Here is a 24,096-nt window from a genome sequence, read left to right as displayed (position 1 = left end):
CGGGTTCCCGAGCTCAGCTGCAGCTGTGGCTCCTGCTGGAGCAATGTGGCTCCCTGGTGGAGGAGCTCCACAGCTCTGTAATGGCCATGAGGAGCAGATGTTGCTGGCTGGGGTCCTCCTCCTGCTTCATGGCTGTGACTGTGGCAGTGAGGGTGCCCCGGGGCACTTGCCAGGAACAGAGGTGACAGGTGCTGTCCTGGCTCTTGCTCCCTCAAAAGGGTGCCTGAGCATGTAGCCACAGGGAAATGGCCATCCAGGAGTCCCTTTAAGTATGTTTCCCAGTGGGGGTCTGGCGCATGTCCACAGACGCTGCTGGTGACATCTTGACATGGCAGATTTGCTTCCAGAGACACGTTCTTGTGCAAGGGCTTCCCACCAGTGTGGACGCTTTCTTGCGCAAGAGCTCAGCGTTTTTACGATGCGGTTCTGGCCAGTGTAGACGCCAGTATACTTGCGCAAGATATTCCTGGGCAAGAACTCGCCAGTGTAGACATAGCCTGAGTGTTCTTATTCTACTTACTATATTTTCAAGTTACAGAGCCATATGATCTGGCACAAGTTATAGTTTCTGTCCAATACAAATCCAGAAGTAACATAGGAAATATTGTTAAATATTAGTATTCCATCACACACAGTAGAGCACTGTCTGTCTGAACTTTGCCTTTTTTAATTCAAGCCACAGAATGATCAGAGTGCACTTAAACCTACTAAAATAATTTAAAACAATAGTTTTATAAGATACAAAAATCTAAAATACCTAGATATAATAACCTGAAATAGCTATATGGAGACATACAAAAGGGAGAAATAGAGAGGGAGTATTAAGACAAATATTTACAATTGCCACATTTATGTATAACAATAGATGTTTACAAATAGATTTTAAGGCATATGTAATTAGACTAGGGATGTAAGAGAGTAGTCGATTAGCTGACTACCTGATAAACTTAAGCTTATTGGGTAGTCGAGTCGACTACTCGCATTCTCCCACCCTTGCTGAGGACTGGGGCTGCTACCAGCTGGGCAGGTAGTCCCGCTCAGTTCCAGCTTATGCCAGGACCAAATCTCACTGAGGATCTGCAATTTGAAAGGCATTAGGAACCTAGCAGCCTGCCCCCTAGCACCTACTGAATTTGAAATTGAAGAGCTGCAGCTTTGGACCCCAACCAGGTGCGAGCAGGGACTGAGCTGGACTTCCTGCCTGTCCAGTTCTTATAAAATTTAGGAGCTGGGTAGACAGGCAGCCTAGCTCAGTCCCTGCTCGCGCTGCGTCAGGGACCAAACTCTGTTGTGGCTCTGCAATTTAAAATGCAGTAGGAGCTGTAGGACAGGCTGCCCAGTTCCTATTGACTTTTAAATTCCAGACCCACAGTGGATGCAAACTGGGACTGAGCAGGGCTGCCTTCCCCTATCAAATAATCAAGTAGTCGATAAAAATTCTATTGACTACTTGATTACTAAAATAACCTAAATTTAACATCCTTAAATTAGACCCCAACCAATTCATTTACATGTACTAATATTTGTTTGCATAAAATATGGTAACTGGACATACAAACGCACACACAAAATTGAAAGCCACATTTTGAAAGTTTGACCATGTGTTTTATTGATTAAAAATGCTCTTAGTGAAAAACAAAACTCAAACCAATGCTATCAGTTCAACACACAGGAACAAACCAGTGTGGTTTCTAGTTATAAAGAGTGAGAAAGCAAAGCCTGTGTCTGTTTATAACCTTTGAACTATGACAATGAATGTGGAAATACTACCTAGGTACTTTGGGATCTCTATTTTTCAGCTTTAAAATGACCACTTGCTAAGTTACAGATCTAACATGGATCCAGGAGTACCTTCTGTGCTATAGTTATATATATATACATTCCCTTTATTTAGTTAATTAGCAGTGAATCACTAACAGTAAAATACAGTATTGTTTAATACAGAAACAGTGAGCCACCCTCTAGCCTCATTTGAAAATAGAAAAGCAAGTAAACTCACTGCCATTCACCTGTTAGGCTCAAGATAAACTTCCCAACAAAAAGCTGCCAGTATTGATATATTTACATATGAAGATTCCCTGGTTTTTTAATCTGATATTGATAATAGTTGAAGAGAGAGATCTTGTAAATTATAGGCTTTCAAAAACTCATTTGTTTAATTTGTTTTCTTTGGAGCTTTCGTCTTTTATTTTAATTAAATCTTCCTTAGCCTACTGGCTGAAGAACTAGGAACTTTTTAATGTTAACACTTAGTTAAATTGCCTCTTGCTCTTTTCTAATCTGTGACTAACACAAGCCATATGATAGGCCTTGCAACACATGTAAGTAGTTTTATTATGTATGGTAAATAGGCATCAGAAAAAATAATTATTCACCTGGAGCAAGTAAACTTTATTCCCACATTTCTTTTATTTGAATTCTATGCTCTGCCTTCATATACATTTAATTATATTAGCCTGAAGCATTTTTTAAACAAGCCAGTCAAGCTGCTTAATATTATAATACTGACGTAGCTGTATTATCATAATTTTTTCTTGGAAATTCTGCTGGGTGTGGGGGGTGTGTGAGAATGTGTGTTGTGTATCTGCCTAACCCCTGCTCTCTTCCTCCCTTAGGGTATGTCTACACTGCAAAGTTAATTTGCTAATTCAATAGCGTCTATACATGTGTGATGGGGTGGACAGGCCCCGCACTGACGGACAGGGCATAGCCCAGGCCCAGCTGGCGGAGAAAGCCCCGCCCCTCCGGCCCTGCTGGGCATGCTCCCAGCAGAGGCTGGGTATAAAAGCAGAGGGAGCTCTGCAGCCATGGAGAGTGCAGGATGAGGGAGTAGATTAGGCTGGGCTGGTGTAGCAGCCTGCAGAAAGTGCAGCCAGGCTCGCAGCAACATGTCCAAGAGAAGCACCAGAGTGCTCAGGGGCAGCTCCGGCTCCATGTTGCAGAGCGCTGTGGAGTCCCGAGTGAGGGCAACCAGAGCATGCAGAGACAAAATGCTTTGCTGTCCCTCATCAGGGTAGACAAGCATGCAGGGAAACCTGAGACCTAGCTGTCTGGGGGGTGCTGGGGGAGGGTCCCTTTAAGCACAGACCTCAGGCAGCAGCCCCACACAGTAAGTTCTGACCTGGTGCCCTGCTGGAACTGGTTCTGGCTAGCCTTAAATGCGATTCAGAATCCACTCAGTGTGGACGCGCTATTTCGAAATAGCAAAATGTTATTTTGAAATGCATTTTCTGTGTAGATAGGTTAATTTGAATTAACTTAATTTGAAATAGCTTAATTCAAATTAACTAACTTGAATTAATGCTGTAGTGTAGACATACCCTTACAGACAAGAGTTGAACCCTACATGGGAACTTGTGAGGAGGAAAGATGGTAACTGCTTTTGCATTATCTTTCTATATGTATTACCAATGTGCATCTGTCTGTCTTTCTGCTCCTCTGTGAGGGTATGTCTACACTACCCTCCTAGTTCGAACTAGGAGGGTAATGTAGACATACCGCACTTGCAAATGAAGCCTGGGATTTGAATTTCCCGAGCTTCATTTGCATAAGCGGGGCTCCGCCATTTTAAAATCCCCGCTCGTTCGAACCCTGTGCCACGCTGCTACACGCGGCACGAACTAGGTAGTTCGAACTAGGCTTCCTAGTTCGAACTACCGTTACTCCCGAGGAGTAACGGTAGTTCGAACTAGGAAGCCTAGTTCGAACTACCTAGTTCGTGCCGTGTGTAGCCACGCGGCACAGGGTTCGAATGAGCGGGGATTTAAAAATGGCGGAGCCCCGCTTATGCAAATGAAGCCCGGGAAATTCAAATCCCGGGCTTCATTTGCAAGTGCGGTATGCCTACATTACCCCGCTAGTTCGAACTAGCGGGGTAGTGTAGACATACCCTGAGTGCATTTGTTGAACTCCTCCTGAATGATAAGAGAACCACCAAATTTGGTATGCAGCCTCCTCTTAGCATAACTTAAAAACAAGGTTAGTATTTGGTTGTGCCAGGATAATGGGATGTGTATGGAATTTGATTGTTTCTCAGAAAATGGGAAGGGAGGGATCTGAAGGAAGGAGTTATATTGCAGAATGAAAACAGGGAAGCAGCAAGGGAGGCAGAGATGGGAATAGTGACAGCTATGATACTATTCAAGCAGCAGGGAGAAGTGGTGGAGAAAAGAACAACTATCTTCTATATATTTCAGAGAGTTTGTCCATTTGTGTGCCTACTTGTCTGTCCCCCAGCTGGGAGGAGCCATGGACAGACATTTCTCACCTGGCCTCAGCTGCTGTGGTGAGAGGGCTGGGGTTGTCTCTCCCTGGGGCAGCCTGCATACTGAGCCCCTCTTGCTTCCCAGCCCCACCCCAGAACAATGATTTAAATGAAGAAAACAAAACTTGAGTTAAGGACCTGAGCAACACCAGGTAAATCTTGCAGCAAAGGATAAGAAAAGAATGAAGCCCCCTGGATTCAAAATTCAATTCCAGTTGTTTCTCATGCTCGGTTTCCTGAACTCTCAGATCTAGCATTTACTGTCACACATACCACCCAACATATAGAAAGCAGAGTACAGAAAGAGCAAAGCCACAGTCCTTTCCCCTAAAAACTTGTATCCTGGGCAGTTAGTACAGCTGAGGCTGGGGGAGGCAAGCCTCCTGTCCCACTTACAGCCCTGCCCCCACCCAACCTCCCACCCCGCGGAGGGGTGGAGGCAGGGTAACGTGCCAACTGTGCATGCACCCCTCTCTCCACAGGTTGAGAAAGAGATGGGAGGGGCGAGTGCTTGTGCCCAAGCCTCCCCAGCCCTGGAGAACTGGGGAGGGAGAAGGCCATGCGACTTGAGCCTCCCTGGAGCACTGGGGACGGCGGACACTGGAGGTAGCAACACTCCACCCCTAGAATGCCTACAGCAGGCATTCTGGGGTGGTGTGTGGATAGGGCTATGCCTGGCCATTTGGGAAGGCAAAGCTTCCCCTTGCCTAGGCTACCGGATGCCCATGCTAGACATAAGACAGTGACTCACTGGTACTGGAAGAAGGGAGGATGAGGTTCACAGCAATAAAATTATGAAGTTGAAATCTGCTATGTATATTTCATAATGCTTTTTATTTTTTACATACATCATCACTTATTGATGACATGCATGTGTTCATAATATTAGCTATGTTTCACTTGGCATGATAGTTTGACTAGCTCTATAAACAACAAACAGAGATTGGTTTATCACCATCAAGGTTATTTGGTACCTGGATAATTGAGCCATCTTAAGATATGCCATGCTGGTTTGTTATAACAAACTTATAATACATTTGTATGATTGCAGCATTCAGAAGCATAGTCATAGACCAGTACCCCATTGTGCTCAGTGCTGCACAGACACTAGAAAAAGACAGACTCTATCCCAAGGGACTTACAATGTAAATAATCAATGTTTCTTTTCTTCAGCTGGTGGGAGACAGAAGGATCTTGGGTGTCTGAAACCTAAACTAATCTTAGAAGGGGTCTTACTACAGTTTGAGTATGGTGATTGTTTTCACATAATAAAGTAAACACTTTCCTTCTTACCCTCACAAATCTGTAGTGTGTCCCAGGTCCTGTCTATACTGAAGCTCATAATTCATATTGAAATAGTTTTCTAACATTTTGTAACCAAACTTTGCCAGACACAACATGGAAAGGATATGTCCAAAATGAGTAAAATGACACACCATTTCATGAATTAAACTGAAAGTGATTAACTGGAGTTCTTTTAATCCATTCATGTCTCTTCCAAAAGTTCCTCCCTTGTGGCTTTAATTTTTATATATATTTATATATTATATATAAAAATATTTTCTGTATTCAATGTTCACTCTTTCCATGTATATTTTCTAGTATCCTCTAGCCACGTCACAACACTTGCCCTGCCCTTCTTTCCTCTCATCCTCTCCCTTAACCGCACATATTCCCCTCTTTCTTTCTACTGTCATCATTCCTCTCATACCTGCATGTTTACCCATCAAGCTCAACTTCAGACATCATATTTCCTCTCTGCCTTCCACAATTTGTCATATTTTTTAAACTGTGGATGTGACACAGTACTCCCTGCATGTCACTGGTTTCTCAAGAATTCTGTAGCATGTACTGCAGTGCCCTTCAATAGTGATAGCCCCATTTTGTCATCTGTCTACTCAGACTGCTGAATCATACAAAAAAGCTTTTTCTCCACTAGGAAGAAGAATAGAATATCTTGACTCACCAGCATAATTACCACTTACAGGTTTGTGCTATCATCAGATGCCTATAAGATAGCATGCTTTGCATAAGGAACAAATTTGCAAATGGCAGGTGAAAACTGATGTACTCGTCAGCCTAGACAGAGTGTATTAAACTCTTTCATTATGTACTATTCATAAAGTATTTCTGGCATTACAGTACAGAATTCTTCTGTATCACTAGTTCCTGTTTCTTCTGGTGGCAAGGAAGAGCACCTTGCATCTGGATCTCCTTAAGAAAATACTAGGCCAAGTGCCACAAAAGCAGCTAAAGCAGTGTATACCTTACAGGACATCATGATAATGATTGCCCTGTCCATGTTTTCTCTGATCTGTGGAAATCCCTTACAACTAGGATGAAGCAGCATGACAAGCTTGGTACATGCAGAAAACTCCCTGCCATACTTTAGAAAATAAAACGAGATTTATGAATTATTTAAACTTCAGTAACACGTTTCTCAGGTAAAGTCTGTCCTCAAGCTTTATATTTTTTTAAAATTTTAATTAACAATACAGAGAACATCTTGCTGAGTAGTACAGAGTGGAACATTATATCTTCTAAGAGCAGTCAAAACGGCTTCTTCTGTCCCATCAGAGGTAGGCTGTGACAATTGGAGAACTGGAACTATATGACTTAAACCATGTAACCCGTTTCAATCAACCATACGCAAAAGTCATATCTAGATTAGACCCTGTGATGACAGGAGCACAAATTGATTAGTCTGAAATCTCAGAAATACACCATGAAAATCTTATGAAAATTTACAAAAATATCTGAACTTCATGCTCAATTTTAATGTGTTAGAACAATTCTTTGGCACAAATTGCTCCTTTTATTCAGAGTAGCTCTACATATGCAAAAAAGGGGAAGATCAAGTTATTTCATTTTCAGAGCCAGCATTTCACAGAGTTCTACCTTACAGTCTGTAATAAAATTAAATTTAAAAAAAATCAAACATAGTGGAGAAAAGGAAAAAGTCCAGAAGAGAGGTTTGGTCATCAGCTCTCCTATGAACCAAGCCACACATGTTCTACAGGTTCTTCTGGATCAACCACCAATCTTGAAAAACAACTAGTAGTCCTGTGGCACCTTAGGGTACATCTAAACTACATGGCTCCGTCGACGGAGACATGTAGATTTGTTTTTTTGGCAAAGGCAAATGAAGCTGCGATTTAAATGATCGCGGCTTCATTTAAATTTACATGGCTGCCGCGCTGAGCCAACAAACAGCTGATCAGCTGTTTGTCGGCTCAGCGCACTAGTCTGGATGCTCCCCTCCGACATCAAAGCCCTTTGTCAGCAGCCCCGGTAAACCTCATCCCACGAGGAATAATGGGGCTGCCGACAAAGGGCTTTGATGTCGGCAGGGGAGCGTCCAGACTAGCGTGCTGAGCCGACAAACAGCTAATCAGCTGTTTGTCGGCTCAGCGCACTAGTCTGGACGCTCCCCTCCGACATCAAAGCCCTTTGTCAGCAGCCCCGGTAAACCTCATCCCACGAGGAATAATGGGGCTGCCGACAAAGGGCTTTGATGTCGGCAGGGGAGCGTCCAGACTAGCGTGCTGAGCCGACAAACAGCTAATCAGCTGTTTGTCGGCTCAGCGCGGCAGCCATGTACATTTAAATGAAGCCGCGATCATTTAAATTGCGGCTTCATTTGCCTTTGTCTATCTGTCTAATCTACATGGCTCCATTGACGGAGCCATGTAGTTTAGACACACCTTTAGAGACTAACAAATATATAAGATCATGAGTTTTTGTGGGTAAAACCCATTTCATCAGATGAGTCGGAGTGGAAATAACAGAATCCAAGGTGTATATAACAGCAAAAGCAGTTAGCTGTCAATGGTAGGACATGCGTTAATGAAAATGGTGGTTATTTGTATCTGTGCAAGTTTCTTCATGAAGTTGATGGAGTTAGGCATGTTAACACCTTTTCTGTTGCTACTGGTATTCTCACCAGCATACTCACTCAAAAATATCTCACTTGCAAGACAGAAGTGTCAATTGCCAAGCTGAGTAAAAAAACCTGTAATTACAGCGCAAACTATTGATTAGCCAGCTGTAAAATAAGTGAAGAACCTGAAAGTAATCTCTAGAGTCAGTAGGTCTTGGAAATAGCCGGGGGGGGGGTTAGCCCATTTGGAGAGCATGGACTGGCTCCAGCACTATTACAGAAAATAACATGGGCTTTTTTTCCTTCAGTGAAATAATTGCCCCATTAACTCTGAGCATTCTACAAAGTCTGCCTACTGACTGGCTAGCAGTATACAGAACAGACATTTGTGTCTTAAAACAGCTTAACTGATTGTGTGCCACTGCAAAACCAAAATATCTTACAGGCCAGTTGCTCAATTTAGGCTGTATTACAAGAGTGATTCAGTGGAAAGAGAGATAAAGGAAGTATGTTAACATTCCCTCTCATCTTTCATCTTCATGTGTGTTATCTTGTATGTCAATTTTCTCTCTGGCAGCAATGTTGGACATGAATGCCATAAACCTTGATGCAAGTAGATGCTTAAAAAAAGTGTTTATTTTTAGAGGCTTTTTAGTAGTACAGTAAGTACAGGGAAACTGAAAAAAGATAATGGTATAGTTAAAGCGCTGGATTGGGATTTAGCTCTACATTGTTTTCCTAGTTCTGCCATAGACATCTAGCATGACCATGGGGAAATCACATAATCTACCTGTGCCTCAGTTCCCCATCTATGAACTCTAGCTAATATTACTATTATTAATACTATTATGTAAGCTCTAGCCAAAGAGGGATCTGAACTGAACTCCTGATCAAAGCTGTTCTGGCTAATACTACTACTCCACCCCACTCTTTAATATACAGCTCCTTGAGGCAAAGAACATCCCTTATGCATTGTGACATAGAGGTGCCTAGAGAAGCTACTGCAGTACTACTACTAAGAAAATACTTTATATTACAAACAGTAAATAAAGAGTGCTATGATTCATGCAGATCCACAAAGTTTTAGATTCATCATACCAAAAAAAATATTGTTCCATACAGGGCTTGATCCTGCACCAATGAGGTAAATGAGAACTTTGACATTGACTTCAATTAGGTGTAAGATCAGGTCCATGGAATATGAATATCAAATTCAAGTAAAGTTTAATATTAAAGGTTTTGGTAGATTAGTTAGAGAGGAGAACCATATGAAACATTAGCATGCTTACATTTTTATTATTGAAATTTGAGTTCTAGTTCATATGCATCAAGCAAAGTACAGACTAATATTTTAACAGGACTGTAACACCTAATCTACCCCTTCTGAGTACAGATGAGGCAAGTTATCAGTGAATGTTTACATCTTAATGTACCAGGTAAAAGGGATATTATATCATCTCTGGTTGAGATAGAAATGTAAGCTCTAGCCAAAAAATGGTTCTGAGCTGAACTCCTGATCAAAGTATTTCATTTCAGAGGCCAGGAAGATTGGGGAAATGTTGTGCATTTCACACACTCAGCTCAACAGAGGATGGGGAGTGCTTTTTATTTTTATGTTTGGCCTCCGTTGGCTAATTTTTATGGAAAGTAGTGCTTAGAGGAGATCTAGTTCCAACTGATTTAGGCTTGTGTAAATGAAATATCCTAGGCTTGTGTAAATGAAATATAGAGAAAGTGAGGAGAAATTTAAAGAAGGGGCAAAGAAAATCTAGTTATGAAGCCACAATATTTCAGATGTGTCATTTCTCCCCTCTGCATTGTATAAACCCTGGAGAGTGCAGTATTTTGGCATCCCTGTAACCCATGTTCCACAAGGGTTAAGGGATTTGTTGGAATAGTGCCTTATTTTGAAACTTGGTGCTGTGTGAACAGAGACAAATTTCAAAATAAGCTCTTTCTACTTACACTCAGTATAAGCTGGACTTGCTTCTGGCAAGATGGAAAATACAGAAGATACAGAGGAGGCTTAGATACATCTTTCGCTCTTTCAGCAGTCCTGCATTGATGCACTGTGTTCATGTCTTAGTATCCTAATAAAAGTTGAAAGATGCTGTAGTTCAAACTTTTCTGCTAGATCTCATACTTCTGATATTGCTAGCAAACCTTCCAACATCCTTTTGGTGTTTGAATTCTGACAGTAATAAATAGAATCATAAGACTGGAAGGAAGTTCATCTACTCTATATCTAGCTGGGGTAGGGTCGGGGAGAGGGCTATAAATAGAGTAAGATGGCTACTGAACATTTTGCAGTATTTTCTTTTTGTTTGACTTCATATTAAATAAACATTTAAAGTCACAAACTTCGTTAATTATCCTTAGCTTTAGTGTTCAGTCTTCTTTTCTCAAAACTAAACATGTCCAGCTTTTAATCTTTCCTCATAGATCAAGTTTTCTGCAACTTTTTTCATTGTTGTTTGATTGCCTCTGGACTGTCTCCAGCTAGTCCACATCTAAACTGTGCCCATAATTTGATGCAGTACTCCAAGTAAGGCTTCACCAGTGCCAAATAGAGAGAGATGATTATCTCCATCTTACATAAGACACTCCTATTAGACACTCCAAAATGTTCTTAGCCTTATTCACAACTGAATGAGTGTTGACTCTCAATTTGTGTTTCACCACTTTTTGTGTTGTGGAAGTTATGCTTGGTGTTGATTAATAAATATAACTTGTTTCAAAGAAATTTAATTGTACTGTGTGCAAACAAATAGGAATCAAAGTTAAAATTCAACTATACAAAGTTAAAAACATTTCTGCAGTGCTATAACATGGTACATACAAAAAACAAGGCAAAAAAAAAAAAAAAAAAGAGAGTATATAACCCTTCTGCCAACTGGTGTCAGCAGCCACAAGGGCTGTGGTCAAGGTCTACGGTCAAGGTCTACAGAGTCTCTTAAAATTACAAAACAAGCTCCAACTCCCATCCAGGTATCTGGGAATTGTGATATGTACCTTGAATAGGCAGTTCTTCCCCTCTTGCAAGCACTGAGGCTTGGTCTACACTATGAGATTAGGTTGAAGTTAGCCACATTATGTTTTTTGTTATGAATCTACACCACCAACCTCTTTCCACCAACCTTAAGGGCTTTTAAAGTAGATATTGCTATTCCACCTGAGGAGAGGAGTAGCGCCAAATCTGACGTTTCAGAGTCGATTTTGGGATAGTGCTGACACAGCGCTATTCAATTTGACTTTCTTGGACTCTGTGAGGTGTCCCACAGTGCCCCAATGTGACTACTCTGGCCAGCACTTTCAACTCTTCTGCACAACCAGGTATGCAGAAAAAGCCCTGGGAACTTAAGAATTGTATTTCTTCTTTGGCCAGCAAGCCCAGCAGCATAAATGCCCAGGATTGCAAATAAGCTCTAGCATGAAGCATGCAGGCAATACTGGACCCTGCGTGGGGAGAGCAATCGGTGCAGGCACAACTCTGAAGCAGAAGAAATGCTGATATCTATGCCAAAATTACACAAGGCAAAGTAGAAAAAGGATACAGCAGTGCTACATGAAAATAAAGGAGCACAGGCAAGCATACTAGAACACAAATGAAGTAAATGGTTGTCCAGGTCATAGTCTCAGACATGCTGCTTCTATGAGCAGCTGCATGGGATTCTAGTGGAGGGACCCAACCACTGTCCCAAAACTGTCCATGGATCCCTCCCAAGCAACTCTTCAGGTAACTTTGGGAAACAACAAAGAGGAAATTGTAGATGATTATGAGGAGGAGAATGCTCAGCAGGCTAGTGGAGGATCTGATCTCACCAATAGCCAGGACCTTTTTCTAACTTTGGAACCAGTCACCTCCCAGGTCCTAATATTGCTAGACCCTGATGATGGAGAGGGCACCGCTGGTGAGTGCACATTTGCAATCATATGACTAACTGTAATTGGGTTTAATCTTTGATCTGTCATAAGTAGGACACAGTGGTGGCCAGTCTGCCTACACAACAGGCGCGCCCAGGAAAAGTTTGTTAAGTGTGTCTGGAGATGGAGCTGTGAATCTTCCCTGCACATCTCTACAAAGCTCTCATTGAGGTACTCTTCAATCCTTCTCAGAAGGTTTCTGGGGAGGGCTGGTCTATTCTATCCTTCATGGTAGGATATCACACCTGAAGCAATCCACCTTTCTTTTTCTCATCCCCAACAAATTATGACCCCGGGTTTGCTACCTTGCTTATGATGGGCTTGAAGGGATCATCCCAGAGAATAGCCATGCTGCTCCCACTTCTTCAACAGCTAGGCTTTCACAGATTAGAAGGTGAAAAAACTTATACGGGACAAAACATTTAACAAGCTCACACCGTCTGTCCACATTCACAAGGCACATCAGAATGCATGAAGGCAAACATTGTTTGAGGTCATCCCCACTAAACAGGAGGCTAGAAAAGCATGAGCGTATGATGCAGGATGAGATGTTGAGGCTAATGGGTGACCAAACAGAGCTGATGAGACACCTGATAGGGTTCAGGGGGTTCTGTGCTCTAGCTGCTTTTCCTGCACCTCATGGAGATGCACCAAGTTCCATATCCTCCTCTCTCAAACATTCTAGAAAGCCTGGGAAGCCTTTAATTCAACTCCCAGGATGGCTCCTGGACCAGAAGGCTGTCATTCCCACAGCTTTGATTGCTACACAGGGTGATTGTAATAAGCCATGTATCCTTGTGCTCTGCATTATCAGACCTCCATTATCAGACCCTAGGTATGCTCGCACTTGATTTACAGGGCAGTATCTGTACAACAGAGGGCAGCTTGGTCATTCAGGAGACTGGTTTTCAAAGCCTCTCTGAAGCGCAGTGCACCTTGATGTGCTCTTCTTATTGCCCTGGTGTCTGGCTGCTCACAATTGGCTACCAGGCAATCTGCTTCAACCCCCTTGACCTTTTCAGAAACTTTTCCTCCTTAATTTCACAGATATTGCACAGCACAGAGCAAGCAGCAGCAACAATGGGAATATTGCTTTTGCTGAACTCTAACCTAGTCAATAAACTTTGTCAGCATGCTTTTAAATGGCCAAAGGCACATTTTAGTACCATTCTGTATCTGCTCAGCCTGAAGTCGATCTGCTCTTTACTGATGTCCAGGCTGCCTGGATATGGTTTCATGAGCCATGAGAGAAAGGGGTCCCCAATGATAACAATTGGCATTTCAACATCTCCAATGGTAATTTTCCAGTCGAGGAAGAAAGTAATATCTTGCAGCTTTCTGAAGAGGCCAGAGTTTCTAAAGATGTTTGCGTCACGCACCTTTCCCAACCATCCCACATTGATGTCAGTGAAACAGCCCTTCTGATCCACCAGCACCTGCAAAACCATTGAGTACCCCTTGCAGCTGATGTACTCTTTGGCAAGGTGGTCTGAAGCGAAGATAGAGATGTGCGTTCTATCACTGCACCACAGTTAGGAAACCCCATTGCGGCAAAGCCATCCACTATGTCCTACGAGCCACTATCCTTCTTAGCAGAAGGGTACTGATTGCCCTGGCTACTAGATCAGAGCAGACACCATTGGAAATTTACCCACTCCAAATTGATTCCTGACTAACCAGTAGCAATCTGGCATTTCGAGCTTCCACAGGGCTATCATCATGCTCTTCTCAATTCTCAAAGGGTATGTCTACATTATGTGACAAAGTCAAATTAAGATACTCAACTTCAGCTGCGTTAATTGCGTTGCTGAAGTCAAAGTAGCTTAACTCAGCTTTTGACTCTGTCTACACTGCAGGAAGTTGAAGGAAGAACACTTCCTTTGACTTCCCTTACTCCTCATGAAAGCTGTCTTAACTAGGACACTAATTCAAACCCTGGAAGATCAACAGCAGCAGCTTCAATCTTCCTCTGTAGCATAGACATACCCAGAGCGGGTCTCCTTCTGGTATGACTGCGCTTCAGGGTAGGGGGAAGCAATTCACAAGGAACCATGAAAGTAGTTTTATGCATGTGGAAGTTCTGCAGCCACTGATCATCATCCCATAGCTGCCTAACTATGCAGTCCTAATAGTCTGTGCTTGTTTCCCAGAACCAGAATCAGCATTCCACTGTGTCAACATGCCTGACTGCTGCCAGCATATGCCAATTGCTCCACTCAGTGGGTTCCTGCATGTCTGTTCATATGGTCATCTCACATTCTTCTTTGTGCAGGTGGCTCCTGGCTAGGCTCTGGACAAACTACAGGATAATGCCATGATGTTAGCAATGCTGGTCACAGAAATTTGCAGCAGTGTAGGGTCCATGCTTGCTGTGCTAGTGTGTCTGCATGGATAACCAGGGAAAAGAGGGCATGAAAAGATTGTTTTCCCTTGCTCTCAAGAAGGGAGGAAGGGGAGGAGATAAGTGCATCGGGGAAAGCTGATGATATGTACCCATGACAATGTTTTTGTCCCATCAGGCATTGGGAGCCTAACCCAGAATACAAATGGGTGTCAGGAACTGTGAGGTAGCTATCCACAGTGCATTGCTGTTAGAGTTATTAGCTGTGGCAGTGGGAACACACTCCATTGACTACATGTGCATAGTGAGGAACTTGGATGCTACAAGTCAACGTCAATCAATTCAACCTAATGTCATAGTGTGGATATACCCTGAATCTATATACAACAAAAGAAAACTTAAAGAGAGAAGGAACACAGCAACAATGATTTAATTATGCAAACAGCCATTCCCCATTTCCTTGAGCAGTAGTCCTTTGTCTCAGTTTCCTACTTCATGGAGTGACATCCAAGGAATTAACAGGCAAGGTCACCAAGATAATATCTTTAATTGGAACATATAAAATATATTACCTCTCTTACCTTGTCTGCCAAATATCCTAGGACCAACATTCATGCAACAAAGGACAACCTTTAACATACCACTCTCTCTTTCTCTCATCTGTACTCCAGTCATGGTTGTTGTCCAACATGAGCAAAGTGCCCAAGTCCAGGGGTGCATTCAGATGGGCCGACCTCCAGTTTCCTCCACTGATGCTGCTTTGCTGCCACTGCCTTTGACACGTCTTGTTGCTGTCTCTGCTGTTCTGCAACGTCCTTGATCCAGTTTGGTCCTACAGTAACATAACCACATTTATCAGTTATCAGTAATCACATCTTTCGGATTTGCTGTGTAGAGGGTGCTCTTCATGCCATTGCTATATCTTTAACCATGCCACCTTTCACTGTAAATACTGTGTTCTGATGTTCTACCATCTAGCCCAGTTCTTAGTGGGGTCAGAACTTAGGGATTTCACTGGCTAGTAGAGCAACTCTATATTACTACCTCTTCTCCATTGTCTTTCACCACAATACTGTTCTCACACCAGACCTATTACCCAGTACCTAAGTCTAGATAGTAGTAACTTAGAAATAAAGTTCTGAATGGATTCCAGTCAGCTCTGCCTTAAAAGTCAAAAGGAGCAAGAACCCAGAAAGAAACACTTATATCTCTCTCCCACTCCACCCCCCTTGTAGTTGGATGTCGCTCTGAGTATGTCTACACTACCACCCTAGTTCGAACTAGGGTGGTAATGTAGGCAACCGGAGTTGCAAATGAAGCCCAGGATTTGAATTTCCCGGGCTTCATTTGCATAAAGCCAGGCGCCGCCATTTTTAAATGTCCGCTAGTGCGGACTCCGTGCCATGCGGCTACACGCGGCATGGACTAGGTAGTTCGGACTAGGCTTCCTGAAACGAGGAGTAACGGTAGTTCGGACTAGGAAGCCTAGTCCGAACTACCTAGTCCGTGCCGCGTGTAGCCGCATGGCACGGAGTCCGCACTAGCGGACATTTAAAAATGGCGGTGCCCGGCTTTATGCAAATGAAGCCCGGGAAATTCAAATCCCGGGCTTCATTTGCAACTCCGGTTGCCTACATTACCACCCTAGTTCGAACTAGGGTGGTAGTGTAGACATACCCTCACTGCCTTGTGCTTAGCAAGTGAAGTAACAATTATGGCAACCCATCAATTACAGCATATTAAATACAGTATATTCCCTATATAATTAGGGAATAGGGATGACAGCATTTCATTACTGCTGTATCCATGACACAAGTGAATTTTAATGCAAAACAGCCAAAATCAATCACTTTGATATGCCTATTGATCATCTACGCAAATAAGGTCTGCTCATGAGGCTCTTTCCTCCCATTCCTCAATAGATGGCAGAACAGAACCACTGGCTTACACATGTTTACATATTAAAAACACATTGTTAGTGTGCTGTGCTTTTCAAATGATCCTGTGGCTATCACAGGTGAGTTTAGATTCTCCTTGTTTTCCTTTAGTGTGGAGTGGTAGGAGTAAGGGTTGATACCATGCTGTAACCTATTACCTTGGGGAGTGCAGAGAATAACCATGGAGTCTTTCATGGATTGCACAGGTTGCTACATTTAGGATCTTTGTCATGTAACTTAGTAATATCCTGCAACTTCTGAGTTTGTTACCTGAGCAAAGCCATAGTATCACAGTGCACTTTCTGCTGCACTTCTTGGTTCATTTGTCTCTCCTGCAGCAGTCCTTGGTCCTCCTGGCCCTTCCAGCCTTACTGTTCAAAGCTGTAAAAGGACTGGAGAATCTCACAGGGCATATATCTTTCATAGTCTGCTTCTTTCTTTTTTTCTTTTTTGCCTGAAGTGAATCAGACATTCAGCCAGTGTGGAAGGAGCAGCTTTTAAGGTAACCATGCCAAAGGCAGCTGATTAAAAAAAGAAGAATAACCATGATCAGATGTGGACTATTTTTAAATGGATTTTCAAACATTTTATAAATAAAGTGGTGAATCAAAAGTTTATGCCTTTCCTGTCTAGATGTAGAGATGGAATGGGCAAACCCTCTGCCCCACTCCTGCAACCATGCTCCTTCCCAGATCTGACACTCCACTCTCCTGCCCCAGATCACAATCCCCTCCTATCCTAGGGCACATCCCAAACCCCTGCACTCCAGTCCTCAGCCCTAGGTTACAACTGCTTCCTTCAGCCAAACTCCCTCCCAGACTCCATTTTCCCTCCCGCACTCCAATCCCTTACCCCAAGCTCCTTTCAGCACTGAACCTCCATCCCAGACCCCGCATTTCCTCCATGAATATCATGGAAGAGTGCAGCCCTCAACCACTTTTCAAAATCTTGGAGTGCCCACCCCCCCCCCCCCAGAAATTATTGCCCACCCTGTTATAAGGAATAATTTATATATACACTTACTGAGCACCTTTCCATTTTATAAGCTGTCCTCACCTGGTAGATCTAATTTGACTCTTGTGGAGTTTCCAGGAGCTCCTGACTAGCTTCATGGTTTGCATCTTCTTTGGCAGCCTCCTCTCCCCACTGTGTATTGTATGGGCTCCCTGTACCTGGCTCACTCAAAGTTTCCACAGTTGGGGGGGGGGGGCGGGACTGACAGGGTCTCTGCCATGTGGGGCACATCATCTGTCATGATTCTCCATGGCGGGTCTGTGGGTTTGGCCCCAGCTTTGCTGTTATCCTTACCTAGCCTTCTGCCATGCCCGCCAATGTCCCACGTCTTTCACCCTGCCCCGCTGTGCTCCAGGCTTAGCATCCTCTTCACAGTCTGCGGGTAGATTTCTGAATTTCGTCAACTGTCCCCCCCCCCTTCACCTTCCCCCCGTTCCCTGAAAGACTCTGACCAACCCCAGCTCCACTTTCCTCACACACCCCAGTCCCAGACCCCCTCCGGCTCGACTCCCCCCCCCCCCCCCCCGCACTTTCTTCCTTCCCCAGCCCTGACCCCCCCCCCTAGAACCACCCTTCTAACCCCCCGCCCCGGCCCACCTTTCTTGACCCCCTCCGCCCCCGGCTCCGACTACCCCCAGCTCCACCTCCCCTGCCTCCCGGGGCTCCAGCTCAATCGGTTCCCCTGCTGTCAGAGCAAGAGGGGCGGCACCTGCGGGGTCCGCCCCCGTCTCCTCCCCTCTCCTCCTCCAGCCGGAGAGAGCCCGAGACCCAGCGGGAGAAACCAGCGGCGGCAGCGCAGGAAGGGGCTTCGCGGCGCAGCCTCTCGGCGTGCGGCACCAGGGGGCTCGGACCCTGCACGGTAAGGGGCGCCCCGGCCGGGCCCTGCGGCTCGGGTCCCGGCCCCGCGGGGGACACACAAAGGTAGCGGGGTTGGCCGCTCGCGGTGTCAGTCCCCGCGGGGCGCGGAGCGGGCGGGGTGGCGTGGACGGGGCCGTGTCAGCCCAGCGCCTATTTCGCCTGGCCGCGCAGCGGGGCTCCGGCCCTTTGTTACCCTGCAGCGCCCGGAGCGCTCGCGCGGGGGCAGCTGGCCCGCCCGGCGGCGCGGCGTGGAAATCCCTCGGGAGGGCTGCGCGGGGCCGCCGCTGGGCGTGGGGGGATTCGGAGGAGGGGGGGGGGGGCAGGTGGTTGGTTCTTCTGCCGCCTCGTTCGTCCTCCCCCAAAAGTGACTAGGCCACAGGCTCGCCAATAGGCGGCTCAGCTGCGGGGCGGGATGCCGGTGGAGCTCGAGGAACAGTGTCGGGGGCGGATCAGGGCCACCTCGGGTGGGGCTTGTTGACGGCAGACCCGTCCGAGCCCGTATTTTGACAGTGAAGGCGCACGGGGGATTCCTTGTGGCTGTATGGCTTGGGGATGGATCATTTGCTGTGTGCACACACCGCTGTGATGTTGACAGTTGGAGGTGACCGTCGTTTTACTCTGACACACGAGGCAAGGGATAGATACATAATGGGATGATGGCTGCATAGTAGTTTGCTAATGCAGTTGGTTAAGTTCTTTTGGCTGCTGGCTTTACTTATATGGATTGTCCAGCTATGCTTAGTTTAAGTAGCTGCACATAATAAAAACGGGACAAATGCTTCTGATAATAGGTCTGCTAGAGTACAGGGTACCCCCTGTCACTTTGAAGTACAAGCTGGCTTTCTTTTCATGATTTCCTTTATGGTCTCTTACTCTCACTTGCCTGAATTCTTTGCTTGTGTAAAATAAGTTTAGGAAACTGGTTTTGAGTTGAATTGGGATGCAGTTTTCAAAAAGCATCCGACTAACTTGAAAATTCCTCCCTTTTATTCATAATATTCCTTTTATTATTTTGAAATATCCGAGAAGAAAACTTGAACCCATCATGTATGTTTTACATGGAGAAGTGTTCAAATTCCAACGTATGTTGTGCTCATGTAGGCCCCAAACCAGCAAACACTTATGTGTGTACTGAACTTTAAGCACATTAGGTTACATACCTAAAAGTTCAGCACATATGTGTTTGTAGGATCAGAACCATAAATATTTACTGTCTTTGGCAAATACTTTGAAAGTGAGAGATCAAAACATGCCTTATGGTTTCCCAGAATTAGTGACACTGGTGGGTTCCCCATGAAAGAATGGTTTTAGGGAAATACATTACTTACTTTTGTTTTCTCATACAAATATAACACAATTCAGACAAAATATAACAAAACAATTTAAAATGATACATAAAGAGATATTAAAGAGAACAGCACTCTTTCATAATCTGAGGTTAGTGGAAGTCACAAATGAAGGATTTTTTTATAATTATTTAGAGCTAATACACTCAATAGACATTAACTCCTATGGACAATAGTTTCTTGCACTTGACCTGATAAGAGAGAGCTTGGGTGGCACTTCACAAAGCCCTCACAAGTTGAAGGACAGGTAAAAGGATTTCAGCAGCTTTTCATCTGAAAGCCCTAAATATACAGTATAGTCTCTCTTATTTTTCCTCTTTTGTTTGTTATTTGACCTATAAATAAATGTGAAGGCCTTGCATTGATTGCCAAACCTATTACGTGAACACTAATTCAATGTTACTTCCCCATGATGGAATATAGAAACTTTTTTTTCTATGAAAACATTAATAAACCCTTATCCGAGAGAAATTGATAGTGGAGGTCTGTTAAAAACAAAATGCTATGGAATTGGGTTGTTTTGATTGTATTGTGTTCGCAAAGGAAGAAAAAAATGTCTTTATAAAATTCCCCAGCCTTTCAGGAGATAAGATTAAAAAATATCTCATGCTTTCAGAGTTGGAATCTAAACATATGCAAAATTTTACTTATATAGGTAGTTCTACAGAAACTATGGACTCCTCTCATGAGTGCAATTAAGTGTATGCTTAACTGTGAACAGGGGTTTGGTTTCATACCTGAAAGTACAACTGTACAGCTAGGTTAAAAATATGCTACATAGTCTTGAAATTTCAGTGTCTGGAAAGCATGTATTGTTAAATTGTTTAATAAAATAAATATTTGTATAAAATACTTTGCATGATTCCTCACATTTTTTCACTCTAGATGATTACAGTATTACAGCCTATCAGAAATATTGGGAGTAGGTAATAAGGCAGTAGGATTACATTTGTGAAAGGAGTAGGTGGCCTAGCTGCCACATTAGATGTCCGAATCCCAGAATCAGGTCTCACTGATATCTAAAAATCTTTAAACAGCTTGATAGATGTAAACTTGCCACCTCATTTTTTTCAGTAAAGTTTTGCCTTTTAGCATTCATGTTTCAGCCCTTTTCAGCCATCTGGACAGCCAAGTCTCAGATGGATGGACAAATGGGAGAAAAATAAGTGTTTGCCTGCCTGACTTGCCTGCAAGGCCCAGTCCAGTAGGTGCACTCTGAGCATGCCTACTGGTTTGGGTCCTTATAGTCAAGCTTGCACAAACTTTGGGAGTAGTGCTCTCTCAGCTTTTAGTCCAGTGGTTAGAGTACTCATGTGAGAGACCACTACGACATACTTGAGAGGGTGAAGGGATTTTTCACACATCAGGTGAGTGCCCTAACTGGGATATGGGATGTTCTCATGTGGTTGAAGGTGTTGCATTGTGAATAAACAGTGAAAGAATCATTATGCCAGACAAAGCCAGCAAGAATAAGAATGACAATATAGCCTGGTGTTTAGATCAGTCACCTGTGATGTGGGAGACTCCGTATCCAGTCCCCCTGCTCCAATGACTTTTCTTAAGTATTTATCACCATGGAACAGCTTCAATGGGAGAAAATTAGGGAATCCCACATCACAATATCCCATAATCCAGTGGCTAGGGAAATGCACTTGAGAGATGGCAGATCACAGTTTATGTCCCTTCTCCTAGGATGGGCTTGAATGGGAGGTCTCTCACATCCCAGGAAACTACCATAACCACTGGGCTAAAAGTTATAAGGGAGTTGATATGTCCTCCTTTGCCCTGGGCTTTGTGCCAAAACTCTGTAGGTGACCTGTGCCAGGAAAGGGTTTACAGATAAGAATCCCCAGCAGAGGGAGATACCTTGCTGGAGCTGGATGTAGGTACCTATATGAGAGAGAGATAGAGACAGACAGGTGTTTGGCATCTTCCATTGACTAGTGCTGGCAAGGAGCTATCTAGGACACTGGTTTTTGTGAATCCCATTTCAGGAATCTTTCTTCCTCATTCATTGTATAGGGAGACTAGGTTCTTATCCCAGGCTTGGTGAGTCCCCTTGATTTTTCTAGCATCTTACCTAAAAGTTAGGCATGACATCCTAAGTCCCCCCAACCTAAACTCCTTCTGAATCTAGCCCTTGGTGTACATTGCAATTGCACTATGTGTATATTGTATTGTAAAAAGAATATTGAGAGAGCTGAAAGATAACAGGCAAGTTGAATATTGAGCTTGTATTATGACATAATGGTTAAAAATGAGATTTTTTTTATTATTGTGTGCAGAGGCATTATAACACAGAACAAAGGGATGATAGTATAGCTATGTGAAATGTTTGCAGAAATTCAAAACACACCCTGAATCAGGGCTAGTTCAAAGTTCTCTTAAGACCATAAATATTAGCTCTAGTCCTTGAAAGTTCAGTGGAACTGGGTTTCTGCACTTTGTAAACACAAGGAAGAAGAGGAATTGTTTAGCATAATTCAAACAGATAAGTCTACGAGCTATGGGATAACTGTGAGCAAAATATTTTTTTAATTGATGTGGGTGTGTGGGGGAGTCTTGTTGAGATAGCTGTAAACTGCTGAGTCATCTAAAACTAGACTGAAATAGTACTCAAGAATAAACTGTAGGAAACAGTTGAGCATTAGTAGTGGGATAAATAAGACAATCTAAAGGGTCTTTCCCCACAATTCCATTACATATTTTCAAGGATCTTTTGTTATCTAACCTGGATGAAAATAAAAAGAGTAGTGTGCCTTTCTTTTATGTTTCATCTTTTATTCCAAAAGATCTTAAAGTGCGTTTAGGTTCTGTGTGCATGTTCTATTTCTAATTGTTTTACCAACCACTAAGATGCAGCCAACTCTGGGTGAAATGTGGCAGCTGTTAACCAGGCTTAGCAACAGTCCACAGTAATTCAAGATGGGAAGTGAAGAAGAATACCATGTCTAATTGAAACAACAGGGGGCATTTGGGGAGGTAATTGACAAAACTTGAAACTTGGGCAAGATGCCAGGAAATCACATCCTTACTCTTGTGAAAAGTGTCATGACATCTTTAATGTGAAAGTGTATCGGAGCTTTGGTTTTACGCCTTAGATTATATCGGCCCAGCAAGGCTTTAAATAATTTTTGCATACTTGTGCACTGTCATCTTTCTTATATGTTATGTATGTTGACTTTAGAAGATATTTCCCGTTTGGGACTTGCAATTTTGCATACTCTTGCACCGCCTCTCTTTTTGTAAGAAGTGTTTGAATTTAGAAAAATACATTTTCAGTTGTTTATAGAAGATAAGCCCGAAAAGGGGAACTGTTTATAAAGTATAGCTAACAAATGGAGAGACAGGAACAGGCCTCTGCATGTTGACAAGAATATCATTTGTGGGGGTTAGTGCTGTGAACTTCACCTCATTAACAAGCAGTGAAAATTGTTCTTATATTTTGAAGCCATTTGAACAGTCATGTTACATTAACAATAATGATGTAAAATGATGACAAACTTTCACCATTGCAGTAGTATTTGTGTGGTGCAGGTTTTGAAAAATCATATTTTCTCAGAAGTTTCCCTTACAAAGACTCTGAAAAGAGTACATCTGTTATAACTAATAAGAACAGTGACTAGTATAACCTCTTTTTTAAAAGCAGCTTTTTTGAGGAGAAAAAAAGGAATAGTTAATGTATTTTAAAATGCAAATTAAGGCCCATGATGTTTGTTTTTGCACACCACAATCTCCTCTTGACTCCAGTGGGGTTTGGCATGTGTTAAGATGGTTGAATAGGAGCTACAATGATGAGAGACATGGTGATGGAATATCAGCATTACATTATTATTTATGTTTATCATAAATTCATATAGGTTTTCCATGTGAGAGAATTTTGAGGTTATTTTTGGTGACACTATAAAATACAAATAGAGTAGATGTCAGTGAACAAAATACAATTTGAACTAGGATGAGTTCATAGCTTTGTACAAAGTCAATGTCATCCATGTTAACTGGATTAAAAACTGGTTACATGATTTTAAAAACTGACTCTAAATGGAGATTCATTCTGTGGTGGTGTTTCTGAGTTTTTTTTGACCCAATGCTATTCAATGTCTTTATCAATAAAGAAAATATAAAATCATTATTCATAACATTTGCAGATGATACAACTTGATGAGGTGTCAAAAAGTGCCGGGGACAGGTCAGCTATTCAGACTAATCTGGATAGTTTGGTGAAGAGGACTCATTTGAATAACATGCATTTTAAATATGGCCAAATACAAGGTCACACATGTTTGCCAGTTACACTTAAACATGGGAGACAGTATCTTAGAATGCAGCAACACTGAAAAGTTCTTAAGGTAGTAGTGGTAGATAACTACAAAACCATTTTGGTCATTCTGTTTATTAAGAGGACAAATTTGACTGTTGAATGCATAAACAGGGAAATACCAATTTAGGATTATGGAGGTGGAATTGCCCCTGAATTTTGCATTAGAACTGTTATTTGACTACTAATGTCTAGTTGTCCTCACTTAACCTTC

General features: G+C 43.0%; 1 protein-coding gene and 1 long non-coding RNA gene across 10 annotated transcripts in view; one reads left to right on the top strand and one right to left on the bottom strand.

Moving 5' to 3' along the window:
* Positions 1–9,066: 9,066 nt before the first annotated feature.
* Positions 9,067–17,826, bottom strand: LOC102443799 (uncharacterized). The gene is made up of 3 exons (XR_333105.5): positions 17,403–17,826; positions 16,617–16,867; positions 9,067–15,241 (listed from the first exon to the last, which is right to left on the bottom strand). It is a non-coding gene; the product is annotated as an uncharacterized LOC102443799 (long non-coding RNA).
* A 246-nt stretch (positions 17,827–18,072) lies between these two features.
* The window catches only part of GREB1L (GREB1 like retinoic acid receptor coactivator), a 223,253-nt gene continuing 217,229 nt past the window's right edge, over positions 18,073–24,096 (top strand). For 5 of the 9 annotated variants that reach the window (XM_089776295.1, XM_089776294.1, XM_089776293.1 and 2 more), the window contains exon 1: positions 18,099–18,219. The gene's annotated coding sequence lies outside the window, so the exon portion shown is untranslated. Of the gene's footprint in view, positions 18,220–24,096 lie in introns of all 9 variants that reach the window. The other 4 variants (XM_075920892.2, XM_089776291.1, XM_075920896.2 and 1 more) reach the window with 4 other exon arrangements.

Source organism: Pelodiscus sinensis, chromosome 2 (genome assembly GCF_052426305.1).
Source record: "Pelodiscus sinensis isolate ZL-2025 chromosome 2, ASM5242630v1, whole genome shotgun sequence".
Lineage (NCBI taxonomy): Eukaryota > Metazoa > Chordata > Testudines > Trionychidae > Pelodiscus > Pelodiscus sinensis.
This window is presented reverse-complemented; position numbering and strand designations above follow the sequence as displayed.